Source organism: Vidua chalybeata, chromosome 1, assembly GCF_026979565.1.
Source record: "Vidua chalybeata isolate OUT-0048 chromosome 1, bVidCha1 merged haplotype, whole genome shotgun sequence".
NCBI lineage: Eukaryota > Metazoa > Chordata > Aves > Passeriformes > Viduidae > Vidua > Vidua chalybeata.
Window position 1 is genome coordinate 98890667 of NC_071530.1, and position 16628 is coordinate 98907294.

Genomic DNA, 16628 nt, shown 5'->3' on the forward strand with positions numbered 1-16628 from the left:
GAGGAAATTTTAAGTATGACCAACTGTTTGATATTCACAGTTGTTTAGCACATGTCCTCCATATACTGTGCATGAATATCAGAAGAAAGAAACAAGAATGCAAAACATAGGTAAGAGTGTTCATGGGACTGCAGAGCTTAACACAAGGAATTCTGCCAGGTCAGATTTAAGCATGGGGTCAAAAGCTAAAATTGCCAATGTGGAGTTTGAGACAGGAGAAAACAGTTTTCCTAGGGCAACCTTACATTGATACTTTAAAAATATTGTTATGTGAAGCATTACTGTTGAACCTCTATGCTCTTGTTGGTTTAGAATGACCAGCAACAAGATAGAAAATTCCATGCACGGTGGACTTCATTTGAAATCCCCTGCAAAAAGTTGCATGCCCACCTACAACACAGTTACATTAAGTTTCTGGCATAAATAACAGCAGGGAAGAATGTAGATGTCTTCTGTCAGAAGATTTACAAAGCCATTCCCTCCTGTTAATGACTACTGAGGTGTGCAATATCACACAGACCACTTGTCACGATGTGGACATTGCTGATTCACATTGACAGCCTGGGCCTACCTCAAAGTTTGCCATTCTTTGGTTGCAGGTTCACGAACCATTGAGGGAGATTCCTCAGCTCTATGTCTCAGCATGGAAACCTGTAAGCAGAGACCAGAAGGAAGTTCATGACATAACCACCAGAGTTGGTATGGGCATTGGTAATTCTAAACTTGTGTCAATGTATTGCAAGCATCAATGATTCATAGCCAACCAAATTGTGGTCAGAACAACTGCAGGAACTTTTTATGCCTTACTGCTGTGGGAGGGCTCAAACAGCCCTTTGCACTGTCCTCGGTGGTTCTGAAGGTAGATGTGGTGGGAGTGTAGGGAGAAGCATTAATTTTCCACAGCAGGCCAGCACAGAATTGTCCAGCAGAGCCGAGTGACCAGCTGGCTCTAGTAGCTCTTTTATGCATGAACACACACCCATCTGACATTTTCTCACCTGGGCAATTCAATAGCCCAACAGAAACTGGAAATATTGTTATCTGCTCTGCTCAACATCCTTGTTTAGTTTTGCCTTATCTTAATGTACTTTTTGTCTTTACCTTCTCACTTCTGGGTGCAAGGGTAGTCAGAGTGTAGATGGCCTGAATATCTTAGCTTTCCATGTGTCCTACAGCAGGGAGGAGATTGTATAGGAAGAGCAGTGCAGCCCTTCCTTTATCACCAGAAAAATATGTGGTAAGATGAAAAGTCTTAAAGATCTGTGAAGACACAATGAACTGCTCTGTTGCTTGTGCAACAGCCTTTCCACAGCCCTCTGACTCTCAGGAGCAAAGATTCCTGTAAGGACTGCAGACATAGACTCTTTCTTTTGTTGATTATTTCCAGGGATGACTGATTGAATAAGAACTTTGAATAGTATGATTCATCATCTGATGAATATCCCTTATGCTTTCCTTCTCACTGTGACATAGAGGCCACAGCTGCAGGGACTGCACAAGAAGGTTGAGCTGCCAAAGATATTCCAGCAAAGAGAGGATTTAATGAGGCTGGGTTATGTAATGTGAAGGAGAGGCGTACCAAAGAAAGATGACTGAGATGCCCTGTGGAAATGTCACTGTCTCACTAGCCTTCACCAGCTGAAGAGGGAGCAAAGAGCTCCTGCCAGAGCAGTGGGAAAGGCCTTTGAGTACTGTAATCTGTCATGCTGGAGAAGGGGAGAACCTTAATTCCTCTTTTATGTTCAGCATCCAACACCAATGTTGAACAAACTGGTTCTAGTTGGCTGACAGCTACGAACTGGGATTCTGGCACAATTTGAGTCAAGTTATGTTGGTGTCTTCTTGATCCATCCCAAAGTTACATATAAATACTGGAAAGCCTAACACTTAGCAGAATGGGCCTTTTTAACCAGAGTAGAATAAGTCATTGATAGGGCCCAGGGTTCTGGTCAGTCTAGAGGGAAAGCCAACCTTGACTTGTAGTATCCACCCCCTCACCAGGATGCAAGTGTTGTGGATGGGTGTTGAGACTACTTTCTTCCCCTTTAAAGGAACCCAACTGCACACTAGCATTCAGGAGCTGATAGATTAAAGACAGTAGCACAATGACTAGTGGCCCAGAGAAGCAACTGTGGTTTTCCTTTGCCATTGGGAATATCTTTTCCTTAAACTAGAAATAACTGTGTTCTCTTTTCTTTTCACACGTGCCAGAAGAATGTTGGAAATCTGACATATAAAAATCTTTCAGATTTTTCTTAACATGGCATGACAAGAATGAAAATTTCCTTAAGATATTTGAACTTCTCTGAAAATGAAAACTGAAGTATATCTGTTTTTTGTTGTTTGGTTTTTGGTAAGGCTTTTTTTGAGGGGGGAGAGGTAATAGGAAAAAGAAAAGAGATAAGTAGAAACAAAATAAATTCTTATTTTTATCTTAAATTAAAACAGAAAAGAAAAAACAGAATGAAAGTTGGAATATATATATATATATATGTTGGAAACAGGTTTTTTTAATGTTTTTGTTTCACCAATAAGCAATTTATTAAAAGTTTTCTTTCTATGGACACGTGTTGATAGACTAGATCAAGCAGTTGTAATTTCAACATTTGGAAGAAAAAAAAAAAGAAAAGAAAAATACAATGTTTATGACCCTAGCCTCCTTTTCTCTTCTCCTAATACCCAAATTTAGTCTTATTAGAGGGTCTCTGTACTTTTACTTACACATAACCTCATTAGTGAGTTCATAGTTGTCTAAGTTATGCACTTTGACTTGGAATTCCACATAATTACAAGATTTGGTAATAATGAAGATGTCAAAAATAGGGAGAATTGTCTTAAACATCCTCTGGAGAATATTTTTAAGAGAAGCAGGTAAATTATTTCAGGGTTATGTGGGTGATAACAACACTAGCAAAGAGAAAGTAGACAGGATGAAACAAGACACAGAAATGGGTGTAATAGGATAACATGAAGAGGCAAGTTAGTTTTCAACTTTAAAAATATGAAGAAGGAAGATAATAGGGCAAGAGAAGAGACAGTCCCGAAATTGTTATCGAAGAGATGTGTGGATTGCAATTAGTGAATGATAATTAAGGTGCTGAAAGACTGCCTGTATGTACTTAACACAGTAATGAAAAATATACACAAAATTTTGCAGAGGTTGAAGTATAGCTAAGGGTATTTGAGAACATGTACAATAATTTGTCAAACAAGGACAGAGAGGAAAAGATGTAAAATATCCACATGAGAAATCCTTTGGTGTAAAATAGTTAACCAATGATTCTTCTACTATAACTCCCAGCAGACTACTCCAGGAAAAAGCTGGCACAATATGACCACAATTTCCAAGGAAAGCCTGAAGCCTTATTTGGCCAGACCTATTAATTAATCATTACAAATAGGTTCCTGTAAATAATATAATTCTCCCCTTAATTTTTTGGAAAGCAGAACAGCTCAGAGCACAAAAATGCACTAGCTGCATATTTTGAAATTATCATACTAGAGATGATAAAAAAGCTGAAGTTAATATTTTGAGTTAGTGGTTGGATTTTTGTTTTGTTTGTTTGTTTGTGGTTTGTTTGCTTAGGGTTTTTTGGGAGATGGTGAGAGTTTTTTGTTTGTTTAATAATTAAAAATCAACTGCTCATTCCTGCATTCCTGTACAGAATGTTCATTTAGCATGCTTAATTATATAATACAGATATGCAGTATGACTTAAAGAGGAAGAAATTACCAAAACTCAAGACAGAACAATTTATCTTTAGGTGAATACTCAGAAAAGGAAAAAAATAGAGTATTTAGGAAAAAAAAAAAACAAAAAAAAAAAAAAAAAAAACAAAAAAAAAAAACAAAACAAAAAAAAAAAAAACAAAACAAAAAAAAAAAAAAAACCAAAAAAACAAAAAAAAAAAACCAAACAAACAAACAAAAAAAACCCCAGAAAACCAAAACAAAAAAACCCTAACCAAACAAAAAGCTGTTTTAATGCACTTTAATGAAAAAGAGGGAATTAGAAGTCTATTTTATTCTGTCTCAGTTTATCCCTTTGTATTATCATCAGTATTTACAAGTTCCTCTGTTGTGGAAGGTCTGTTAGGAAATACCAATTTCAAAACCACTTCAGCAGCTAATTTTCTAAGCTTGCCTACGGACTTCATCACCACTTTGTAATATCAAGTAGGGTATAGAGCTAAAATAGTAAAGAAATATTTCTGACCAAACAATAAAAAAGTTGACAAAATATTAACACAAACTTGTATTTATATTTATAACCACTGCTATTACTGCTGCAATTTTGTTGACTCAGTAAAAATAGCTGATACTTTCAGCATTATATCTGATGAATTTATATTCACGATTCTGTTTGCAGTACAAGAACCACAGTTTATGTATTCCAGCACTTAAGTCCATGGGTAGCACTATCTGTAAATATAAGCCATTAAGCTCCAAAGTTATTCTACAGATTTTTTTTCCATTGTAATTATAATACCAACAAATGTGCATGCACAAGGGCAATGCTGTTTGTCAAAAATGTAAGCAGATATTGATGGTCTTGTACAAAAATTTACATATGTTGAAGCATCATAATAAAGATAGTCAACACATATAGTATAATTTATCTTTAAACTACAGACTCACTATTTGTTGTTAACCAGTTTTACATACAAGGAATAAATCCTTTACATATATGTTCACTCCATTAAAAAAATACTGCTTTAGTAGGTAACAACTCTGAAAACTAGTTGAATGGAACTCATTTCATTTTTTTCATTTCTGGATTACCTAATATTTATTCCTGATCTTGACAATCCATATTGTGTTATCATATTAAAATATTTAACTGTGGGTATACATAAGTTATTACACAAAACCATGAGTATAATCATTCAATCAAAAATGCCAAGGATGAGTTTCATTGAAGAGTTTATAACCCATAATATAGTCAGCATTAACCTAAAATTCCATAAAGTGTTACATACTTGATGACACATAGTTTCTCCTGCTGTTATTTAAATATTGCTTTATGATTACTTCTATCATTATCAGCCTACATCACAGATTTTGGCTGTGAATAGGTGAATTAAATTAAAAATAAACAATGACTCAAGTTTTCTATGAATACAAAGTCAAGATGTATAAACCTTGAATACTCTGAAGCAAATTTAGGACAGCTGTAATTATTTGTTCAGTTGTTTTTTTTCTTCAATTCTTTCATCTTTAAATACATATAACAAAAATTTAAAGAATTATATGTACTCACACAATAGTATGTATTTATATGTTGGGTTTTTTTTAATTATTATTTAAAAAATCATATAGATTCCCTGTCTTTAAAGCCACTTTCTTTCAACTTTTATTCCAAGTATTATTCATCTATTTCAAGTAAGTGCAAAATGCTATTCCTACTGGACAATATATTATTGCAGTAATAATTGAATGTAAAATGCAGTTCATATTTTTAGTTAAAAAATTGACTAAATTTGAATAGATTTTTTTTTGGTATGCAGCTGCACCCAGAAATATAAAGCAGTTCTCAGTATAAATCTTGAAAAGAATGAATACGGTCACAGCTGGGATTAAATTAGAACACTGCTTAATAAAACATCAGAGATGTTGTTACAGCTGCCCCAAAATGGCACCATCCAGTGAAGCTCACTTCCAAAAAATTTATTTGCTGCTTTTAAGTACAATCTCTCACTATCAGCTTTTTTCCTCCTGCAAATACAACATGTAAAATATCAAGGAATAAGAATTAAAAACTACTGTGAATGTCATCTTTCTGTTTAATTGCAATTCCAAATTCTCTAACAGCTATATATCTCAATGGTTTTGTTTGTTTTCATGCAGTAGGAAAGAAACTACTAGCAGTGTTGAATATCAAATGCAATACCTACTCCAAATAAATCTAAATAGTGTAGAGTGGATTGCAAGTACCTGTCTTTTTTTCCCATAGCCAAAGATCAATTTGCTGCTCAGGAAACATTTTGCATACTGTAAGATTCACAGTTTATGTTCTTTTATTTTCCACAATTTGAGGACAGACTCCCCTCTTGTACTCCCTGTTTGTTTTGAGTTGTTTTTTTAACATGTAATTCATTTGCAACACTCTTGAAAATGTACCTAGAATGCATTTTGAGTTAATTTCTCATTCATTATCAACCACATGTGCAACACTATATTACTGTCTCTCCATTACCTAGAATATGTTTTGTATAGATTATGGAAAGCTATTTTTAAATCTGTTGTTAGATCATATGGATTTATTTGATTTAGAAGGTACTTCACCCTGAAGCACAAATGTAGTTTGGGTTTTTTTTTTGGGGGGGGGGGGGGGAGCAAATTTTTGGTAGTTGTGATTTTTAAAAAAACATAACCAAAAAATAAAACCAAACAAAAAAAAACCCCAAACCAAACCAAACCAAACCCCAAAAAAGCCAATCAAGCAAACGAACAAAACACTAAAAACAGGCAAGGAACAAATCCCCCTAATAAAGGCAGCATTTGTCTATTCAGTGCTTTATAATGATGACCTGATAATTCATCTCTTCAGGCCACTTTCAAAATTAAATAAGTATGTTGAGATGCATTTGATAAAGGTATTTGAAAGCCAAGAAACTGCAAAAGATTAAATGTAAATAATAATATTTCCAAATTTAAAAAGTTAAGTCAATTTCACATTTGTTTGTGACATTATATTCATATGATCTCATGCTTCTTTCCATATTGAAAGAAATTTCCGTATTTCCAGTTTTTGGTTCAGTTTTTAAATACTTAAAAATTGGGGGGAAAAAGTGAATGCAGAATCCATTATTTGCGGTTTCTTTTAAATTCATAGGCACTATGATAACTTTTAAAAAATAATAGTAATTGCAACAAAACTGGTCACAGGTGCATTTACAGCCTATTGTCCAAATGAAAAGCAAATGCTAATTACAGAGAAATATGCAACCTGATTTTTTAATACCTGAGTGTGCTACACTGCAAGAGTTCCATTAATAAAAATACATTAGCTAATATAATTTAAATGCCCACAGAAATGAAGACTAAATTGTATTAAATGTAAGTTAAATTACATTATTCTCATTTTGTCAGGTTATACATTTTAAAGTGTACTAGCATACACTGAATATTTTCTAAGCTACTATTGGTGCAAATTTCAACATTTTTACAAGGAAAGTAAAATTCTTGATTACTAGAAGGAGCTCTTGAGAATTTATCATTAATAGGCACATTTGATGGCATCATCGTGTTTACTATACCTTTAGCATAATCCTAGTCCCTATAACTTAATGTCAATTATCACCTTAGTCTAAAATAGTCTAAGAAAGATTTAAGGATAAAAAAATAAAATAATAAACACTGGTTTAACTTTCACTTTAAGACACCCTTGCATTCAACAGGGGAACAAATGAGTTTACAAACTTACATACTTACATATACATACTTATATGTACATACATACAACTGTAAGTATGTATAATGTGAGGGTTTGTAATGAAGAACAGTTGTCAGAAATATCGTAAATAACTTGCTTTTATATGAAAGTTGTATGGCATATTCTTCTTCACCTGTCATCCATACTCTGCCCCAACACCTTTCCTTTAAGCTTCACTGAGAAATGAAAGAAACACATGCTACAAAAAATATATATGTATGTGTGTCTGTGCATGGGCATGTGTGCACACAATATACACAGGCACGTACACACACACACACACAGAGCTCTAAATCTGCCCTTTTAGCATAACATTGTGCATCAATGTATCTAAACCTGTTATACTTCAGCCTGTGTGCCACCAAGCTTAACATCTACTTTTATGAATATATTAGGATAGGACATGACAGACATTTTAACCAATAATTTCAAGGCTTCATTCCTTTGGTATTACATGGTTTCATTTGCAGCCTCAACACTACCCTTTTACGATTTTTTATCATTCTCATTGAGAAGTTCTATGTTGCACTACAACACGAAATAACTCATACATTTATGCTAGATGCAAAAGAGGGAAAAGAGGAAACTTTATTTCTGACCTTGCAATATATAGAATTCCAAAATTGACAGTGGATTGGAAGATGAAATTGCTACCTCTCTAACTACACTGGTCAAACTAACAGTCTATCAATTCTCTCCTCCCACAAAGAAGAATGCAAAACAATCATTATTTACATGACAGTGCATAAGAAACTCTAGTAGAAATATGTAAACATTAAAAGGCATAGAAAACATTTTAAAAAACTTTAAAACTTTTAAAAGAACAGTGCGACAGTTCTATGATAGCATTTTTGAATCCTTTCATTCCAGACCATTCCCCCCAACAGTTTACTTACTCTCTCTAAAGGCCAGGTCTCCTTCTGAGAAATAATTTATTTCCTTTACCCAAAATAGATTTCTTAATATTGCCAATATTCCCCCTTGGAGTGATCAGGGAGTAGGAAAATGGAACTATTTCACTGAGTCTCCAAGTGTCTAATAATTAATTAGAAACATCATGAAAAATGTTAAGGCTAATGAGGCTTTACAGGAAAGGTGAACTGAAGATACAAAAAAAGAAAAAAATTGCACATTACGGAATCCATCACTGCTGGTTTTACCCTAGAAACATAAGGCAGAGGGAGTTCAAACTGAAGTAAGAAAATTATGATGGCTAAAGGTGAAAGAGTGGCTAGCATTGCAAGAGTCAAGTGCACTATTAAATATGGAAAAAGAACTGAAAACCTTAAAAACATTAAAAATGGTATCTTCTGAGATGGAGAACAACCTGATTCAAATTGAACCATCTCATACTGCTCTTGATTTTTTCTTTCTGTTCTCATTCTGTTATCACCTTTTCTCACTGTGATCACAACAGAAGCTAATGGAAGGAAATGTGACCTCTCCACCAGGTAATAAGTATATTTCAATCCCAGACTGATTATATGGCACACAATAGAGAGAGTTACAGTAAAGTGGTCATTAGAAATTTAATGAAAGAATGGAAGAGTGATTTTCCTTGTAAGAAGGAAAGTATTACATTGGAGAAACAATAAAATCAATTGCAGTAATTGTAATATGAGCATAATAATAAGCTTCAGTTTTGATATTGTGTTTAAGTTGTCCATCTAAAATTACCATATCCAGCTAAATATCAAAAAAGTAAAAACAAATACTGAAAAAAAATTAGTAGGAACATCTGTGTAGGATTTCTATAATTGTTTTGTGATGTAAGAGCAAAAATTTAGGCAGAAGGAGAAATTAAAAGATAAAACAGTTCATCACTGAAGAAAATAAACTCTTTGACTGTATATAACACGTAATAGCAAAACTGCTTTTTCTAAAATGTTCAGTAACATAGTCATCAACCATGAAATAAGCTGATCTGATAAGGCATGACATGGCCTAAAAAAGAAACCAAACCCCCCCAAAACTTTTATAGTTAAAAAAATGTGACACATATTTTAGGAAATATCCTGTTAAGCTTTGAAGAATTATATAATTATACATCTTGAGGAGGACAAAAAATATGAATTTCAGTATATTCTGGTTAATGTTATCTCCTCAGTTTCAGACATTCATTAGCCTCAAAGAAGTCAAAGACCAAAAGATTCCTAAATTATCTTATTTTAACCCAGGGTACCTGTAAGTTTTATATTAGAAAAACCCTCTTGAATGCATATGTAGTGTGAAATATTCATGTGGCTGTATCTTCTCTATGAAACTATCACAGAGGCACATTTCCCTTTTCTTTCTCCCATGCTGTCTCTCCTTCTGATTAACACTTTTTTCAAATAAAAAAAAATCAAAATTAGAAAAAGTTATAGGTTTTATTATTATTAGTTATATTATAGGTATGTTGTAATTATAACAAGTTTAGGTTATAGGCTTGAAAAAAATGAGAATAACTAAAAAATTAAGTACAGCTGATTTCTGAGCTTTTGTCATACTTCCATTTTTAAAATTCACATAAATATTTGTATTTTAAAATAGCTGTAAAATAATATACAAGATAAAAAAAAAAAGCTATGCAAGAGAGGAACTAATTAAAGACATCTCTAGTTTCTGAAGATGACATTTTCCAGCTATGGGGAATTCCCAGAGAATCAAAGGAAGCCTCCTCTAGAAGTCCTTTGAATGTTAATATGAGCAGGACTTGAAGAGCACGTGTGAAGAATTCAAAGATTACTTCAAGAACATGTATGCATTTATCTCATTTTACTAATTTGTAATGGAAGACCCGACCCCCCTTTAAAAGAAAAATATCTGTGCCAAAACGGGGCCTGAACTACAGACTTTTGCACTAACAGGCCTAGTTAAACCCTGAGATATTACTCATGTGAGTGAGTTGCTGTTCAACAGGAAAAAAGATATTGGTATAAGTCTTCATTAAGAAACACAAAATCAAAAATCATTTACATCATTGTTCTTACCCCTTCAACTTTAGACTTTCAGGGAAATGCTCCCTGTGTCTAGACCTACTGCATGTCTGAGCTCACTGCATGACAGAAAGGTCAATCAGGCAGAAGTTTTCAAAAGCTGTTATAGTTCCTACCTATGGTTTGTACCCAGATTAGTCACGGAAACCAAAGAGGTGCAGGTGAGGGGAAAGCTATTTAACAGCTATGTTAAATTTAAATGCATGATGTCAGGTCAGCTGCCCTAGGATGGTGTATACTTTTGAGATGTGGTAAGATTGATGTAACCATTGAAGTCTAGAAAGAGAAATGAGAAAATTTATTCTCATTTGTATTGAAAGCCACAGAAGGCCCCAAATCTCTAAAAAAAAAAAAAAAATAGAATAATAGAATCACACAATGGTTTGTATTGGAAGGGGTGTTTGAAATCATCAATTCCAACCCGCTTGCCATGGAAAAGAACAACTTTGATGAAATCAGGTTGCTCAAAGCCCTATTCAACCTGATCTTGAACATTTCAAATCATGAGACATCTGCAGTTTCTCTGGGCGACATGTTCAAGTGCCTCACTACATTCATGTTAAAATTTCTTTCCTTATAGCCAATAAAAACTAATCTAAATATGCCCTCTTTCAGTTTGAAGCCATTAATCTTGTCTTGTCACTACAGGCCCTGGTAAAAGGTCTTTCTCTGTCTTTCTTGTAAGCTCCTTTTATATAGTGAAAACATTGTAATTTCCCTAGAGCCTTCCCTCCTCCTGACTAAACCTCAGCTCTCTTGGCCTGTCCTCACAGGAGAGGTGTTCCAGCAGTCTGATCATTATTGTATCATCCTCTGGACTTGTTCTCACCATGTCGTGTCTTATTTGTTGTCACACTTCTTTTTATGCAGCCCAGGACATGGGTGACTTTCTGGACTGCGAGCATATATTGACAGATCAATTCCAATTTTTCATCCACCAATATCCAAAAGGTCTTTTCCATAGGGCTGTTCCAAAGAAGTTTAATTTGTGCTGATATTGTGAATTGACCCAGTGCAGGTGCAGTATTTTGTACTTGGTCTTGTTGAACTTCATAAAACTAGCATGGCCCACTCTTCAAACTTGATAATGTCCCCCCAAAACAGCATGACTTTCCTTCTAACATGGCAGTTTCCTTCTAGTCAGTCATCTTGGTTTTACCTTGGTACTGAGGTGATACACACTCAATCCCACTATGCTACTGATGAAGATATTAAATAGTTTTGGCCCCAGTACAGATCCATGAGGGGGTAAGTTATACATGATGTGTTACTGATTCCGCTTGGTCATTAAGTTGTTCACTGTAACTCTTTGGATATGGCCATCCAGCCAATTCCTTATTCATCTAACAGTCCATCTATCAAGAACACACCTCTACAATTTACTTCCAAGAATGCTGTGAGGGTCTGTATCAAAGACCTTTCAGATGGTAGGAGTCATTTTCTATTGCTGTAGTTACTCTATTACAGAAGGCTGGAACAGGTATAATTTACTCTTGCTAAAATTGTCCTTCATCATCTTCCTGTTTTCTACATGTCCTCCCCCAAAATTTGTTCTTATCAGTACAACTAATGGTGGCAGAATATAGCTTTCCTTTTGTCACATACAGTCAATACAGAAATTACTGAAAATAATCACAGAATATGCTGAGTTGAAAGGGACACACAAGGATCATTGAGTCCAACTCTCAGCGCTTTTCATAGAACTATCCCAAAGAGTCCCAGCCATGTACCTGAGAGCATTGTCCAAACAATGCTTGAACTGAGTCAGGCTTGGTGTTGTGATCACTTCCCTGGGGACCCTGTTCCAGTACCCAAACACACTCTGGGCTTTTCCTGATATCCAGCCTAAACCTCTCTTGACACAGCTTCAGGCCATTTCTTTGTGTCCTGTCACTGGTTACCACAGAGATCAGTCCCTGCCCCCTCTCTTCCCTTCACAAGGAAGTTGTGACTGCAATGAGGTCTCTCATCAGTCTCCTCTTCTCCAGGCTGAACAGACTAAATTATGGTAAAAATAAGGTTTTGACATAAAGTATACAGAAATGTCTGTTATTTTTTTTTAATCTACACAAAGCAAGGAGTGCAGAATTAGGGAGCTTTTAATCTTACTGTTTAAACATTTCTCCTATCTGTTAATGCCATTATAGATTGTGAATTCTTCTATTTGAAAATATTTCAAAAATTCCTTGTCAATATTGTTTGGAGTTTTGGGGATTTTTTTTTTTTTTTAATTATAGAATATAGGAGTTTGTTGTACATTTTTAATGTACACACACAGGAAAATGTTCATAAACTTAGTATTATCAGAAAACCTACACAGAGATTTAGGTAATTAAAAAAACATATTCGAACTCATAGTGACTCAGGTGAGGAGAGGATAATCACCCTGAGAATTGATTCTGTTTTGCTTTGTGTGTAATAGAAATAATCAATACTTGCTTTAACTGTTTTTCTTTCTATTCAGAAGATTTAACAAAAAACACCCATGAAAGTCCAAGCTTTTACATAGGTAAAAGTGTCTATGTGCTGTACCATTATATAGCTAAACATTACAAGACAGAGAGATTTCAGACATCATCAATATATACCCATGCTTCAGAAATTACTGAAGTCTACAGAAGTTCTGTATCAGATACAAAATAAAGTAATATTTCTGAGAAATGAAGACTCAGACTTGCAGTAATTGCAATGCTGAATTTTGCTTAGACTTCTTATATATTTTCAATGAACAGAGTTTTGTATAGAGTTCCTAGGTGGTGATAGGAACCAATATATTTTTTTGTCAGTTGTCAAGTAAGATGAAAACTCTATGCATGTGATGGAAAATATTTTTTGGGAATCCATATGGTCTGGTTCAGTTCACACATTCCAAACTTAATTTCCTTTTACTCTCATGAGTCGATAGACTTATAATTGCAGGCACACTGTAAAGCACTTATGAGGATTTACACTGGCTCTGCAAAAGCTCTCAAAAGATTTTCACCTATTCAAGGTGAGAGGCTAAAGCTGTCATGAATATATTCAGTCCTCAACAGTTACATCTCTGCCATTACAATAGTGAGTTAGGCACCTCTTGAGGAAATTCAGGGGGAGTAATAGAACCTTCCTACTGGGAGAGGAGTCCCAGGAGGGATCTTCTGGATGTTAGTCCTTATATTTAGTGTTGGAAATATGATTTCACATTTTGTTTTTAGGTTTTGTATGAGAGGATTTGGGATTTTAAGGGGCTTAGTCATCTGGAATGACCTGCATTCACATTTGTGGTACCATATGTGAAATATATTTCAACTTTCTTTACATTAGTCATCTTACTCTAGGATGTATAAATTACTCAGTCTATCTACTTGAATAATCTCTAGCAGAATACTAATTATTTTTTTGTCTTCTAAATGCCAGTCAGCTGTGACTCACTATACCAGTCCCTTTTTACACAAGCTTGGGTTATGAACCAAAGGCCATTGAATAATGAGCACTTTACCTGGGGAAAAAAAAAAAAAAAAAGCTGTAATAAAATTTTGCTTTTCTGTATTCATTTTGCACTCTACTTCTTCCAGTAAGAGTGTTTTAAATAATTCGATTGGGTTAAGTTTCAACCCTTTGATGTTTTTATGTTAGTTTTATTATAAGTAGTAACTTCTCTTCAACCCAATATCCTATTTGAGTCACCTTTTTGGTCTTGGATACTTTTACAAGATGTGGTACATGAAATTATATTGAAACATTTATTTTTTGTTGTACTTATTTTTATATCTACTTAAGAATGATTAAACTTGTCTATAACTTTTGGATTATTGGGTTAGAGGATAAAGCAAGTTGCTGATTGTTTATTTTTGGAAACCAATTTTTATTCTCCCAATAAAAATTACTTCCTCTAGCAGAAGACTGTGCTGAGAGAACGCAGTATCAAGAATAACTGCTGTAGCAGTTATTTTTGGTATAGTATTTGCCCTACCTCTGTCACCTATCACTTCACTTGCAAAATGAACATAGCTGAGTCTTTAAAATCACATCTGTCCATTAAAGAATGAGTCCTTCAGAACTGTACTATCTCCTCTGCAGAAACATCTAGCAACCTGAGATATAAAGGGCAAATGACAGGTATGCTGCTCTGGAGAAAAAGATATGATTTGACAGTATAAGTAGGTAAAAAATATACATTTTTCCTCTATTGTACTTTCAATTTTACTTACTATTGTTGCTCTACTTTACTGATTCTGTTTATTAAATAAACACAAGAAGCAAAATGAAATTTCTTTTTAGAATTGTGTAATACAGAAAATTCTTATAAAGATATATGCAATCTTACTCTGAAGTGTTTGGAAATGGTGCAGTATTTAACTTAATCAGCTGTAATATTTTCATGAATGCAAATTTCATGTTAATCTTGGATAACCATAACATTGTCTGATATGTAAGTTTTGCTATTTCTTTACACAGTCGTACTTCCCACAGTCATTAATTAGTACTGCTTGTGTCTGTTTATTACAGCAGTGATTCAAAACTATACCTTTTTTAAATATATATTACTCGAAGAGTTAATGTTACCATTGGTATATATTTCATATCAACCCTGGCCATGATGGTGTTTCACTGGTAGTGGAGACCTAGCAAGTTTCATTTAAAAATCTACTTGCATACTTAAGTGCCAATGGGTATATAAGCAATTGGTAGGTAATTGACACCTTTATGTTCCATAGCCATTTAGTGTGGAAGATTACAAATATTTTTTTCTCATTTTATTGCTACTAGAATGACTGAAAATAGGTCTTGTTCTTTGTAACATTAACTCTGTTATAGAAAATACCATTACCAAAAATTATTCATTATTCCAGTCAGTGGTACAGAATAATTCAAAACTTTTTGTATATAAAGAGATATTGTCCAAATGCCATGGCTTTTTGAAATATTTTCTCTATGAAGAATACTTTAATAGGATATTGACATGCAATTCTTCATGATGACCTTGTTTTTCTTAATACCACATTCATGGAAAAAAATCAAGCATAAACACAATGTCGAACAGAAGAAAAAGATACAAGCAAGTCTACCAGCGCCTAATAGTGCTCAAAATTACAATATCTGTTTCTATTTTTTTTTTTTTGGCTGAGTAATAAATCTACCAAACTATTAGGCTTTTTTTTTTTAAAGATGTGTTCCTTCATTTCTTTAACTCAGAGGTTCTGTCCTTGACAAAGGTACATAGCCAGTGATCACAAGAGAACCTTGGAGTTCATCTATCTGAAATAAATAGAAAACAGAATGCCAAGTATGTAACATGCAGCCTCATGAGCTGAAGAAGCCTCAGACATAGTAAAGAATTTGAGGAAGAGTCTTATAGCTCAGTTTAGAGTCCTAATTACTGCATTATCAGCAAATGAAGAGCATTCTTCAGCGGCGTCGCGCTGTTTCTCCTGGCTCTAGGCAGCTCCAGTGCCTTTTGGCCCTGCCTCCCTCCGGAACTCGGGTTCACTGCTTCTCTCCCGTGTGCCGCTGTTGCACACTGGTCAGGGTTTGCCAGGTTCTGTCACCCATGCGAGGGTCCGAGGCAAAGAGGGAAGGAATTTGTCCAAATCACCCATGAAGGAAAGTGGGAAGGCTTTATTGTTGCAGAGAGCTGCGGTGGGGGGTTGCAACCTGCGCTTCCCATGCCCACGTGGGGAAATGGCGCCGGCACCAGCGGGGAGCCGGATGATATAGGGAGTATTACAGGGAGGGCAGACACCCCCCCCACCCAATGAATACAGACGCCATGGTGCTGACGTGTACTACAGGGACCAATAGGAACACAGCAGGGGTGGACATGGGGCCCCGGGGCGAACGGGGTTGCAGGATCGGAGTGACAGACACAGAACTCCTCAGGACTGGACGGGGGAGTGGTCACAAGAGTGACGGGGGAACACTCCAATGGCGGGCAGCTTGGGGCTAACAACCATCGGGGGGGAGAACACGAGGGGACACAGGACTCGGCTAACTAACATAAATAAGAACCCCTAATCTAAACCCAAACCTGGGATGCAACATTCTTCCACTATTTTGAGAGCAAAAAACATAGTGGTAATATGTTTGTGTTCATTTTGCCGGTTTTTAAAAATCTTTCTACCAACCATCCAACTTATAATAAGACCTCTGAGGCTCTCCCTGTAAGAAGTCAAGAATCATGACATTTTAAATTTCTTCGACAATGAATAAAGACACAATTTATTCATTTATTATTT